Below are 13,617 nucleotides of genomic sequence, written 5' to 3'. Positions count from 1 at the left end.
AAAAGGGGTTTTGACAGTTTTATTAAATTTGTATTAAAGTTTTAATTGAGTTTTGAAGTTTTAATGACTTATTTTCCCTATATTATTGTAGTTCACTTGATTGATTTTATTAATTATTGATGGATTATTGATGAATATTATTCACTGTTTTAGATATGTGGTAAGTATATATATATATATATGTTGATGGACAGACCCCAATGTTGATGGACAGACCCAATGTCTATAGGCAGACCCCAACGTTTACGAAAACAGCGCAATGATTACAAACAGACTAAATATCTAGAGACAGACCCCAATATCTATTGATGGACCCCAATGTTGATAGACAGACCCCAATGTTAATGGACAGACCCCAATGTTGATGGACAGACCCCAATGTCTATAGGCAGACCCCAATGTTTATGGAAACAGCACAATGGTTGTAAACACTCAACATCCACAGACAGCCCTTGACATCTATGGATGGACCCCAATGTCGATGAACAGACCCAAAGCCTATAGGCAAACCCTAATTCTTATGGAAGCAGAGCAATGATTATAAACAGTCTCAACAGCTTTAGACAAAATCCAACATCTATGGAAGAACCACAATGTTTATGAACAGACTCAATGTCTATAGGCAGACCCAATGTTTATGGAAGCAACACAATGTTTATAAACAGACTCAACGTCTATAGACAGACCCCAATATTTATGGATGATCCCCCAATGTTAAAGGACAGACCCCAATGTTTATGGACAGACCCAATGCTTATAAGAAGACTCCAATGCTTATGGAAGCAGCGCAATGATTATAAAGAGACTCAAGATCTATAGACAAACCCCAACATCTATGGATAAAACCCAATGTTGATGGACAGACCTCAATGTTTATGGACAGACCCAATGTCTATAGGCAGGCCCCAATGTTTAAGGAAGCAGCGCGATGATTATAAACAGACTCACTCCAACATCTATGGATAGCCCCCCAATGTTGATGGACAAACCCCAATGTCAATGGACAGATCCCAATGTTTATGGAAGCAGTGCAAGGATTATAAATAGATTCAACATCTATAGACAGACCCTGATACCTATTGATGGACCCCAATGTTAAGGGACAGACACCAATGTCTATGAAGAGATTCCAATGTCAATGGACAGACACCAACGTCCATGGGCACGCCCCAATATCTGTGGATGGATCTCAATGTCTATGAATGGGCTCCAATGTCTATGGACAGAGCCCCAATATTTATGAACAGCCCCAATATTCTTGGAAGGACCCCAATGTCTATTGGCAGAACTATAATGTTTATGGACACACTGAAATGTCAATAGACGGAACCCAATATCTATGGATGGGCCCCAATTTCATTACCAATGTACAGCCAGTCAGTGCTTTCACATGACCCATACATCATGGCAGTTGATAGTGGAGAATGCATGCAGAAGTAGAAGGACGTGTTGATGAGAGGCATCCATCGCCTCCTCTGTGCTTTTAGACTGCTGTGCAGTTCTGATGGCCAATCATGTAATATAAGACAATCCCATCTCTGTATTCTGAAACTATTTATACCCACATGAATATTTTATTCATCACACTTGGCACATGTCAAGGCGGACACGGGCAGATTATTCAAAGGAAAATAGATTTCATTACACAGAAGGTTAAAGTAAAACACCAAAGACATTTTCAGGGACAAATCTCTCTTGTTTTGCCCCTGGACGCCTGGGACTTTGCATTTAATGCTGCCATGTGAGGGCTAATCATCCATTGTTCCTGCTCAAAACGTGAAAGTGATTTCAGCGCCCCCCCCCCCCCCCCCCGATGTGCCTTAGTCATCCACGTGGCATCTTTTCCACTCTAAATCTGTGTGGCATCGGAGTTCCCTGCCTGGGCACATCCAGATTACAATCAATGTTCATTGATAACTCTGAGGAGCCGCTCTGACTGAACGCCACTCTCCATGGGCACGGAGTAATTAGCGCTGACGTCTGCACTGTACAATCAATGAGAGTGGGCGCGACTGCGTAAATCACATCGCCTTTCCACTGCATCGCTCTTGTTGGAAAATGTCTGATTTTTACATTTTCCTCTAAAGAAAATTTGCCACATATGAGGAGCGCCGCTATGTTCCCCGGCATGCCTCAATAAAGGGTCTTCTGCTGGGTGACCTCCTCATTATCTGCTCGTTAGGCTGTTATCTCTAGAGCGATGAGAAGGTGATTAGTGCGACTCATAAAATACAGAGTGAAATACTGTATGTCTGGGCAATGTCTAAATGGTGTTACAATGCCCTGATGCAAGGCCTTATAATGAATGATCATTATTATGGAGGAATGCACTGCCCAGTAGACATGTGCGCCGTCAATAAATTTGTTTCGTTCTCATTACGAGGGGCTCCCACCATCCCTGTGCCCATTATGAGGCGCTCCCACCATCCCTGTGCCCATTATGAGGGGCTCCCCCCATCCCTGTGCTCATTATGAGGGGGCTCCCACCATTCCTGTGCTGTGCTCATTATGAGGGGCTCCCACCATCCCTGTGCTCATTATGAGGGTCTCCCACCATCCCTGTGTTCATTATGAGGGGCTCCCACTATCCCTGTGCTGTTCTCATTATGAGGGGCTCCCACCATCCCTGTGCTGTTCTCATTATGAGGGGCTCCCACCATCCCTGTGCTGTGCTCATTATGAGGAGCTCCCACCATCCCTGTGCTCATTATGAGGAGCTCCCACCATCCCTGTGCTGTCCTCATTATGAGGGGCTCTCACCATCCCTGTGCTGTGCTGACTTCCTCCTGGGGCTGTACCCCTGCTGTGCCCATTATGAGGGGCTCCCACCATCCCTGTGCTGTGCTCATTATGAGGGGCTCCCACTATCCCTGTGCTGTGCTGACTTCCTCCTGGGGCTCTACCCCTGCTGTGCCCATTATGAGGGGCTCCCACCATCCCTGTGCTGTGCTCATTATGAGGGGCTCCCACTATCCCTGTGCTGTGCTCATTATAAGGGGCTCCCACCATCCCTGCGCTGTGCCCATTATGAGAGGCTCCCATCATCCCTGTGCTGTGCTCATTATGAGGGCTCCCCCCTTCCCTGTGCTCATTATGAGGGGCTCCCCCCATCCCTGTGCTCATTATGAGGGGCTCCCACCATCCCTGTGCTGTGCTCATTATGAGGGGTTCCCCCCATCCCTGTGCTCATTATGAGGGGCTCCCCCCATCCCTGTGCTGTGCTCATTATGAGGGGTTCCCCCCATCCCTGTGCTCATTATGAGGGGCTCCCACCATCCCTGTGCTGTGCTCATTATGAGGGGCTCCCCCCATCCCTGTGCTCATTATGAGGGACTCCCACCATTCCTGTGCTGTGCTCATTATGAGGGGCTCCCATCATCCCTGTGCTGTGCATCATAACGAATAATCGAAATTATTATGACAATAATAAAACGATATTAACGAACATTCTTATTTTGTCCGATTCTGAATCTCCCATCGACTCCCAGTACCAGTCTCCCACTCCCATATTAAAAAAGGTCATTTTTCCCAACCCTCACTCAGCAGCAGAAGAAAACCTCTGATTGATCAACAAAACACCAGTCACGTTTCCATTGTAATGGAATTTGGAAATTCGTCAACAAAATTTCGTATACAATTTGGAAGCATAGAAATTCGTATTTCGGATGCTTCCGAATGTACTTATTTTCGGAAACTTGTACGAATTTTCGATTTATACGAAACTAACCGCATTGGTCTACTGCCCAGAAATGTATGGTAAACACATGGAGAGCGCCCAGAGACAAACATTGATGCTAGGGGCAAAGCTGATTCCTCATTGGCTCCTCAGTGATCATACAGATGCTGAATGTCAAACGCAAGGCCTGTGGGCCCTAATCCAGCCCACCAGGCCATTTCATGTGGCCCTCAGACCTCTCCAGCAGCTGCGGCACCCGCCTTATACAGCCAAAGGGAGGCTCGTCTCTGTCCCAGCCCCACCCCCCTTGTCTCAGCAGTTGGCAGCAGCGAAGAAGACAGAACTCCTCCAGCAGGTCCTGCGCCTCTCTGTGCAGCCCAGACAACCACTTGTCTCCACCTCGGCATTTAGCAGACTGCAGCAACTGACTCCAGCCCTCCTGTGGTCCTCCTCCAGATCTTGTACTATCTGTTTCCCAGCTCTGCCCCCACCTAATTCCCAGCGGCATCAGCACATGGTAAAGGGGTGCACTGTGATGTAAGGGAGGGTGGGGGACCAACCCGTTGAAGGTGACCATAATGAGGAGCACAATGAAATTGAGTTAATATAAGCTCTGCTATCTAGAGGTCGACCGCTGTATCGGCCTATATTTGGCCTTTTTTAAGAAATCGTCATTGGCTGATTTTTGTGCAAAATCCGTCGGGTTGCCTCCCTTCCCCACACTCCACTGACAGTTTCACACACTGAGCGGCTCTGTGCTCAGTGTGTGAAACTGATTTGCAGAGAGAGGAGCTGTCAGAATTCAGCGTGATGTTGGGGGTGGGCGGGACCCGGGTTGGTCGGGACCCAGATATCAAATACCAGCCAATGGGATGGGATCTGGACAGACTGCTACTTGTATGTGGCCCCGTCCACTTTCTTAAGCAGCCCAATCATTGGCTGGTGTTTGATAGCGGCAGGGCCCCGCCCACCCTGGGTTCTGCCCACCCCGAGTCCTGCCCACCCCTGACATCACGCCGAATTCTGACAGCTGGTCTGCATTAAGTTACATATAGTGTAACTAAAACTGACAAATCGGCTCAGTGTAATACCTGCCAGTTCCAACCAGTGCCAACTGCCAGTGCCCACTAATGCCGCCTGTCAGTACCAACCAGTGCCACCTGCCAGTGCCAATTAGTGCCATCTGCCAGTGCCAATCACCAGTGCCAACTGCCAGTGCCAACCAATGCCACCTGCCAGTGCCAACTGCCAGTGACAAGCAATGGCACCTGTCAGTGCCAACCAGTGCAACCTGTCAGTGCCAATCAGTGGCAACCAGTGCCACCTGCCAAAAAAAGAAAAATCAGCTTAAAATATCGGCCGCAAAAATCGGCACCACTTATCGGTCATCGGCCGGCCCAATTTCTAAATATCGGCATCAGTCAGAGAAAAACCCATATCGGTCGACCTCCACTACCAACGGCCATCATCATCATCAGAGAGTTGGACAGAGCTCCTGCAGATCCTGCTCCTCCCTTTGCAGCTGCAGCAACCCCTTGTCTCCACCTCAGCATTCATGAGACTCCGGCCCTCCTCCAGACCCTGCGCTTTCTCAGCTCCATCCCCAGCTAATTCCCAGCAGCACATCCCAAATGGTCATCATCATAAGTAATAGCTCTCTAGGCTGTCAATTACTAGCCTGACCCACCCACCACCCTGACACAAGTGAAAGCCGCTGGCATGATGTGGTAAATGAGCAGATACAGTGCGTGTGCTTCTAATGCAAAAAAAATTCTGTAATACATTTTCAGAAAGACGTTTTTTGGTTTTCTAAGGGAAAACAACTGGTATACAACCAATGTGTATTTATGAGAGTTTTTCTGTGTTTTTTTCCCAGTTTTTTGTTTCTTTATAGCACCTCACATTTCCAAAGGTACAGGGCGTTAAGGCTGATTTGAGCCCTGAAGTGTATGGACTGGGGTTGACCGGAGGTCTTAAGTGCATGGGTGCCTTGAGGATAATCTGAGGTCTGAAGTGCATGCATCAGGGTAGATCTGAGGTATAAAGTGCATGAATGCATGTACTGGGCATGAACTCAACTGTGAAGGTGCAGGAGCTGGGGCAGATCTGAGGATCTGAGGTCTGAAGTGTGCTTGCTCCACCTAAAAATGGAACTTCCGCTTTAAGGGAAGATGACCCCCTGACATGCCACATTTGGCATGTCATTTGATTGGGGGGGGGGGGGAGCGGAAACCCTCTAAAAAGAGGGTTCCAGCTCCCACTTCCTCCCGGGGCTCCACGGAGCCAGAAGTCAGCTCACCTCTCCCCCCTCCCTCTCGGCAATCATCTGGGATACATCACAGTTCCCAGATGATTGTCCAGCCAGGCACAGCGCGCCGCGTTGCTCACGCATGCGCAGTGCATGTCCGGCTGTCAAGCCACAGCCTGGCGCCCACAGTGACAATCCTGGCACCGCAGAGAGGAGGGGGAGAGGAGTGGGGCTTCATTCCCCCGCATCGCTGGACCCTGGGACAGGTAAGTGTCCAATTATTAAAAGTCAGCAGCTGCAGTATTTGTAGCTGCTGACTTTTATTTATTTATTTTTTTACGCAGAAATCCGCTTCAATAAAAGGCTAGACGTGGTCCGAAATGTTGCTATTTCAAATGGGAGCATGACTTTTTTTTTGTAATTTCATGCTTTTGTAATAAAGTGAAAGAAGGAAAGAAATTGGGGCTGATCTGAGGTGTGAAGGTGAATGATTTAGGCTAATCTGAGTTCTGAAGGTGCCGGAATTGGGGCTGATCTGAGGTGTGAAGGCGCAGGAATTGCAGCTAATCTGAGGTGTGAAGGTGCTGGAATTTGAGCTGATCTGAGTTGTGAAGCTGCAGGAAAAGAGGCTGACCTGAGGTGTGAAGGTGAATGATTTAGGCTAATCTGAGTCCTGAAGGTGCTGGAATTTGGGCTGATCTGAGGTGTGAAGGTGCAGGAATTGGGGCTGATCTGAGGTGTGAAGGTGCAGGAATTGCAGCTAATCTGAGGTGTGAAGGTGCTGGAATTTGAGCTGATAGGAGGTGTGAAGGTGCAGGAATTGGGGCTGATCTGAGGTGTGAAGGTGCATGAATTGCAGCTAATCTGAGGTGTGAAGGTGCAGGAATTGGGGCTGATCTGAGGTCTGAAGGTGCAGGAATTGGGGCTGATCTAAAGTCTGAATGTTAATCAATTAGGACTGGTCTTAAGATGAAGGAACAGTTTGAAGGTTAAGGAATTGGGGTGATCTGGGGGTAAAAGTGCAGGAATTGGGTTTGATCTAAGGTATTAAGGTGCAGAAATTGGGGTGATCTGAGGTGTGAATGTGCAGAAATTTGAGCTGATCTGAGGTCTATAGGTGCAAGAAAAACTAAAGTGTAAAGGTGCAGAGATTGTGGCCTATATGAGGTCTGGGGATGCGGGAGTTGTAGCTGATCTAAGGTCTGATGGTGCAAAAATTGTGAGTGATCTGAGGTATGAGAGTGCATCATCTGATGATGCAGAATCTGGGGTAATTTGAGGTGTGAATGTGATGGAATTGGGGTGATCTGCGGTTCGATGGTGCAGGATTTGGGGTGATCTTGGTCTGATGGTGAAGGAACTGGGGTGATCTAAGGTCTGATAGTGCAGGAAATGTGATGATCTGAGGTCTGAAGGTGTAGAGATTGGGACTGCTCAAGGGTCTGGTGGTGCAGAAACTGGGGTAATCTAAAGTGAAGGTGCAAGAATTGGGCTGATTTTAGGTGTGAATGTGCAGGAATTAGGATGATCTGAGGGGTGACAATGAGGGAGTTGGGGCTAGTCTGACAGTGATGAAATTGCAGAGATCTAAGGTGTGAAGGTACAGGAACCATTGTTTATCTGAGGTGTCAAGGTGAATGAAATGAGGCTGATCTAAGATGTGAAGGTGAAGGAATAATTCTGATCTGAGGTGAGAAGGTGAAGGAATTGGTCTGATCTGAGATGTGAAAGTGAATGAAATTGGGTGATCTGGGATGTGAAGGAATTAGGGCTGATCTGAGGCGAGAAGGTGAAGGAATTGGGCTGATCTGAGGCGAGAAGGTGAAGGAATTGGGCTGATCTGAGGCGAGAAGGTGAAGGAATTGGGCTGATCTGAGGCGAGAAGGTGAAGGAATTAAGGCTGATTTGAGGTGAGAAGGTGAATGAAATTGGGTGATCTGAGATGTGAAGGAATTAGAGCTGAGAAGGAGAACGAATTGGTCTGATCTGGGATGTGAAGGTCAAGGGATTTGGCTGATCTGAGGTGAGAAGGTGAAGGAATTGGGCTGATCTGAGATGTGAAAGTGAATGAAATTGGGTGATCTGGGATGTGAAGGAATTAGGGCTGATCTGAGGCGAGAAGGTGAAGGAATTGGGCTGATCTGAGGCGAGAAGGTGAAGGAATTGGGCTGATCTGAGGCGAGAAGGTGAAGGAATTAAGGCTGATTTGAGGTGAGAAGGTGAATGAAATTGGGTGATCTGAGATGTGAAGGAATTAGAGCTGAGAAGGAGAACGAATTGGTCTGATCTGGGATGTGAAGGTCAAGGGATTTGGCTGATCTGAGGTGAGAAGGTGAAGGAATTAAGGCTGATCTGAGATGTGAAGGTGAAGGAATTAAGGCTGATTTGAGGTGAGAAGGTGAATGAAATTGGGTGATCTGAGATGTGAAGGAATTAGAGCTGAGAAGGAGAACGAATTGGTCTGATCTGGGATGTGAAGGTCAAGGGATTTGGCTGATCTGAGGTGAGAAGGTGAAGGAATTGGGCTGATCTGAGATGTGAAGGAATTGGGCTGATCTGAGATGTGAAGGTGAATGAAATTGGGTGATCTGGGATGTGAAGGAATTAAGGCTGATCCAAGATGTGAAGGTGAAGGAATTGGTGTCATCTGAGGTGAGAAGGTGAAGGAATCAGGCTCATCTGAGATGTGAAGGTGAATGAAATTGGGTGATCTGAGATGTGAAGGTGAAGGGATTGGGGTGATCTGAGATGTGAAGGTGAAGGGATTGGGGTGATCTGAGATATGAAGGAATTAGAGCTGAGAAGGAGAATGAATTGGTCTGATCTGGGATGTGAAGGTCAAGGGATTTGGTTGATCTGAGATGTGAAGGAATTAGGGCTGATCTGAGGTAAGAAGGTGAAGGAATTTGAGTGATCTGAGATGTGAAGCGGAATGAATTGGTCTGATCTGAGGTGAGAAGGTGAAGGAATTGGGTTGATATGAGGACTATGAGTGAAAAAACTAAAAAACGAACAATACAACTATAGTGTGCTACTGCTCACAGACACAACAGTTGTCTAATTCTTGTGGAAAGTTTGCAGCCCCTCGTTCTGGTAGAATATTTCCATGTGGCGCTCAGAAATGAAAGTCTTCTCTTTCGGTAGTGAATGAACACAGATACGCAGCGAACTCCACTTCCTCCCGGCCTCCTCAGACATGGCCCGGTACAGAGCAGACATTGTCCGCGGTGTCAGGAGACAGATCAGCGTCTCGGAGATGCAGAGTAAATAGAATGAAGATCACACGCTCCGCTCTGCTTGAATACAACCGCCTGTGAAAAGCTTTGTATCCCTCGAATCGCTGTACTCCGCCTGAATGACTCTCTGACCACTTCACTGAACTCTCTATTCACACCAAGGATCAACTTTCACCACCACACTACAATCAGACCGACAAGACCAAACAGCAGATACCATTCTCAGTATCTCTTCTTATTCTATATATAGACTCTGCACAGTACCACTTCTCTTGTCCTGTATGCCGGGTGTAATTCTCATTATCTGTTCTTATTCTGTATGTATGGACTCTGCACAGTACCACTTCTCTTGTCCTGTATGCCGGGTGTAATTCTCATTATCTGTTCTTATTCTGTATGTATGGACTCTGCACAGTACTACTTCTCTTGTCCTGTATGTCGGGTGTAATTCTCAGTATCTGTTCTTATTCTGTATGTATGGACTCTGCACAGTACCACTTCTCTTGTCCTCTATGTCGGGTGTAATTCTCATTATCTGTTCTTATTCTGTATGTATGGACTCTGCACAGTACCACTTCTCTTGTCCTGTATGTCGGGTGTAATTCAGTCAGTGAAGATAATAACCCAGAAAGTGCTTACGCTCCTCATTCCCAAGTGCAGGATGGATGGAGATGATGGTCCGCCAATGATGCCACAGAGCAGTCCACCAGGCGGTGGGTAGATTAAGAACCACCACCATAAGCGTGGCTGACTGCCCCCCACGCTCTGTACAACACCCCAGCTATTATCAGGATGGCAGGATTTAATGCCTGCACTCATACTGCTTTAATGTGATAGAAGAAAACCAAGGAGGATCTGAATGAGGCACTAAGAAAGCCGCGGCACTTTATCCCTCTGTTAGAGATCATTTCACAGCGTCTCGCTAGATGTTAATGACGTGCGCAGGAAACTATCTGCAGGAAAAACTGCCCAGCACATGCTGAAGACTTTTATTCCTCATTAAAATGTGGAGAGCGGCCGGTTTTCCATCTCAGAATTTACTCTTTCCTCGCCACGCACTGCGTACTTCATCCTCCGCCGGTCAGAATTCGTTACACCTAGTGAGATGATCTGAGCTGTTCAGACTCCAGGCAAGGACACTGAAAATATTACCGCCGTGTCCTGACAGAGTCCTGACCTCAACCTGATAGAATGCCTTTGGGATAAATTATGCCGCGTACACACGACAGGACTTAAGTCCGGCAGACTTTCGACGGAGTTCTGACAGAGTTCTGACGGACTTTCCGAATGAACGGACTTGGCCACACACAATCACACCAAAGTCCGACGGATTCGAACGTGGTGACGTATGACTGGACTAGAATAAGGAAGTTCATAGCCAGTAGCCAATAGCTGCCCTCGCGTCGGTTTTAGTCCGTCAGACTAGCACACACACGAGCGGATTTCTGGGTCCGGCAGAGTTCTGTCGGAAAAATTTGAAACATGTTCCATTTCTAAAGTCTGTCAGACTTTTGCAAATCAAAAGTCCACTGCAGCCCACACACGTTCGAATAGTCTGCCAGAATCATTCCGTCAGACTTTTGATGTTGAAAAGTCTGGTCGTGTGTACGGGGCATTAGACTGCAAGCCAGGCTTTCTTGTCCAACATCAAGACCTGACCTTACAAATGTGCTTCTGGAAGAATGGTCAAACATTCCTATAGACACATCTCCTAAACCTTGTGGACGGCCTTCCCAGAAGAGGTGAAGCTGTTATAGTTGCAAAGGGCGGAGCCAACTCAATATTGAACCCTACGGACTAATGCCGCGTACACACAATCGGATATCTCGTTGGAAAAAGATATGGCGGCTTTTCTGACGGGATTCCGCTCAAGTTTGCCTTGCATACACACTGTCAGGCAAAAGTTCTCTGAACTTTCGACCGTCAAGAACGCGGTGACGTACAACACTACGACGAGCCGAGAAAATGAAGTCCAATGCTTCCGAGCATGCGTTCGAATTGTTTCTGAGCATGCGTAGGGATTTTGCACGTCGGAATTGCCACAGAGAATCGCATTTTCGGATAGGAACTTTCCCCGACCGGAAAATTGAGAGCATGCGCTCAATTTTTTGCTGGCTGGAATTCAGGCAGCAAAAGACTGATGGAGCGTACACACGGTTGCATTTTCTGATGGAAAACTCTCATTGGTCTTTTGCGAGCCCGAAATTTTCGATCGTGTGTATGTGGCAAAAGAACGGAATGTCATTAAATTTCATGTGCGCGAAAAGGCAGGTGTCCCAATACTTTTGACAATATAGTGTGTATATGAACACATTTGGATTCAATGGAGATTTGTTTGATGTAAACATAGTATATATTTTTTGACATTAACTGGATTAGATGTACTATACTATATAGCATTTTTTTTCTTCCAAGATTTTTTTGATGGCGCGGGAGAAATACTAAAAAACAGGATTTTTAAAACAGCTTACCTGTAAAAATCCTTTTCTTTGATGTACATCAGGGGACACAGAGCCATAGTAGTTACTATGTGGCTTAATAGGTCACCAATAGGTGATGGACACTGGCCCACCCCAAGATTAGAAGGGCACTCCCTATATAACTCCTCCCATTACCGGGAGCACCTCAGTTTTGTAGCCAAGCAACTTTTTTGAGTTTCGGGCTTACAATTCCCCCAAGGGGGGTAATTTCAACATAGGGGGGTCACAGGTGGAGAGACCAGTCCCCCCTCTTGCTTACCGGAGGATCTGCCTGCTTTGGCCGGAGGAGAAGGAGGAAGTAATGGCTCCTGACTAAGGATGAGCTCAGGCACGTTCACATGGTCCACGTGCAGAGCCCGCCAGGAAGTCGGCGCAGTGCTGCATTAATCACAGCCAGTGAGACATTGCCCCGATGCGCGCCTACAGAGATTGGGCAATGTCTCACTGCCTGTGATTAGCGCAGCACTGCACCGACTTCCTGGCGGGCTCTGCACGTGGACCATGCAAACACGCCTGAGCTCATCCCTACTCCTGACACAGCGCTATTTCCAGCATAAGGCGGTGAGTGCTCAATACAGCCCCCAGTGGTGACACATAGGCATGACAACATTATATACTATAATATAAAGGAGATATTCATAAGAAAATCCAAAGATATTTCTTAGAAAACTCCACTTACCTTCCCGCCGCAGGGTTATCTGAGATAAACCCAATCCTCACACTTCACGGTGGGCTCCAAAACCTTCAGGAGCAGGGGAACCTAGAGGTTACCCACAATCCTGGACCTGCAACAGCACCCTGCCAGTAAAAACTTTATGGCCTTACTACCAAAAAGTACTGGATCCCAGGGTCCAGCTCTCTAAAAAGAGAAGCATTCCCAGGCAAAACCTAGTTTCTTCGGACAAGGGGCCCGGGTACCATTCCTTAGGCCCATCAAAGGACACTCTGAACGGATCCGGTCAGCATGGCTAGCCCCAGCAAGGATTGCTTCCAGTGGAGCTCTACGCAGCACATCTTTACTAGTGACCAACACCTTAGACCAGCCTTTCTCAACCTTTTCAACGCAGAGGAACCCTTGAAATAGTTCTCTGGTCTCAGGGAACCCCCTGCCAAAAGTTAGAAATCTACAACTCATGATACATTAGTGTGATGGTCAGTGGGGAGAATGGTCCTTACACTTGTGGTCATTGGGAAGAATTACCTCCTTAAAGATAGCTAAAAAGGTCAATGGTGTTGGTAGGAACTTATCTGAGAGGCAGAAATTGCCCAATGCTGAAGGAACCCCTAGCAACCTCTGGAGGAACCCCGAGGAACCTCTGGAGGAACCCCTAGCAACCTCTGGAGGAACCCCTAGCAACCTCTGGAGGAACCCCAAGGAACCTCAGGAGGAACCCCGAGGAACCTCTGGAGGAACCCCTAGCAACCTCTGGAGGAACCCCTAGCAACCTCTGGAGGAACCCCGAGCAACCTCTGGAGGAACCCTAGGGTTCCACAGAACCCTGGTTGAGAATCACTGCCTTAGACACTGGCGAAAAAACTGAGGACTCCCAGTAGTGGGAGGGGTTATATAGGGGGTGCACTTCTGGTCTTAGGGTGTACCAGTGTCCATCACCTAAAGGTGGCCTATTAACCCACATAGTAACTACTATGGCTCTGTGTCCCTTGATGTATGAAAAGAAAAGGAGCTACAATCAGAGGGGACATCGCTGAAGTTGCCTGGCCTACATTGGAATTGGGAAAGTTAGCAATCCTTTGCAAGGACATTTTTAAGACTGTGACCTTAAGAGTATATAAAGTCTGATAATAGTGAATGCTGAGTTTTTTATAGACGGACAGCTAGACAGGCAAAGAGACAGGCAAACAGGCAGGAAGACAGGCAGGTAAACAGGGAAAAAAACAGACAGACAGGGAGAAAAACAGACAGTCAGACAGGGTAGTAGACAGATGAAAAGGAAAGAATATAGACAGTCAGATAGG

The 13,617-nt window shown here is 47.4% G+C and overlaps 1 protein-coding gene across 2 annotated transcripts in view; it reads right to left on the bottom strand.

The window, feature by feature from the left end:
• Positions 1–13,617, bottom strand: part of BSN (bassoon presynaptic cytomatrix protein) — a 230,275-nt gene that overhangs the window by 177,640 nt on the left and 39,018 nt on the right. The gene's annotated exons all lie outside the window — the stretch shown is intronic.

This window comes from Lithobates pipiens, unplaced genomic scaffold (assembly GCF_037356315.1).
Source record: "Lithobates pipiens isolate NorthernLeopardFrog02 unplaced genomic scaffold, aLitPip1_a1.2 Scaffold_23, whole genome shotgun sequence".
Taxonomy (NCBI): Eukaryota; Metazoa; Chordata; class Amphibia; order Anura; family Ranidae; genus Lithobates; species Lithobates pipiens.
The sequence above is the reverse complement of the archived record's forward strand: the minus strand, read 5'-3'. Positions and strand labels throughout refer to the sequence as shown.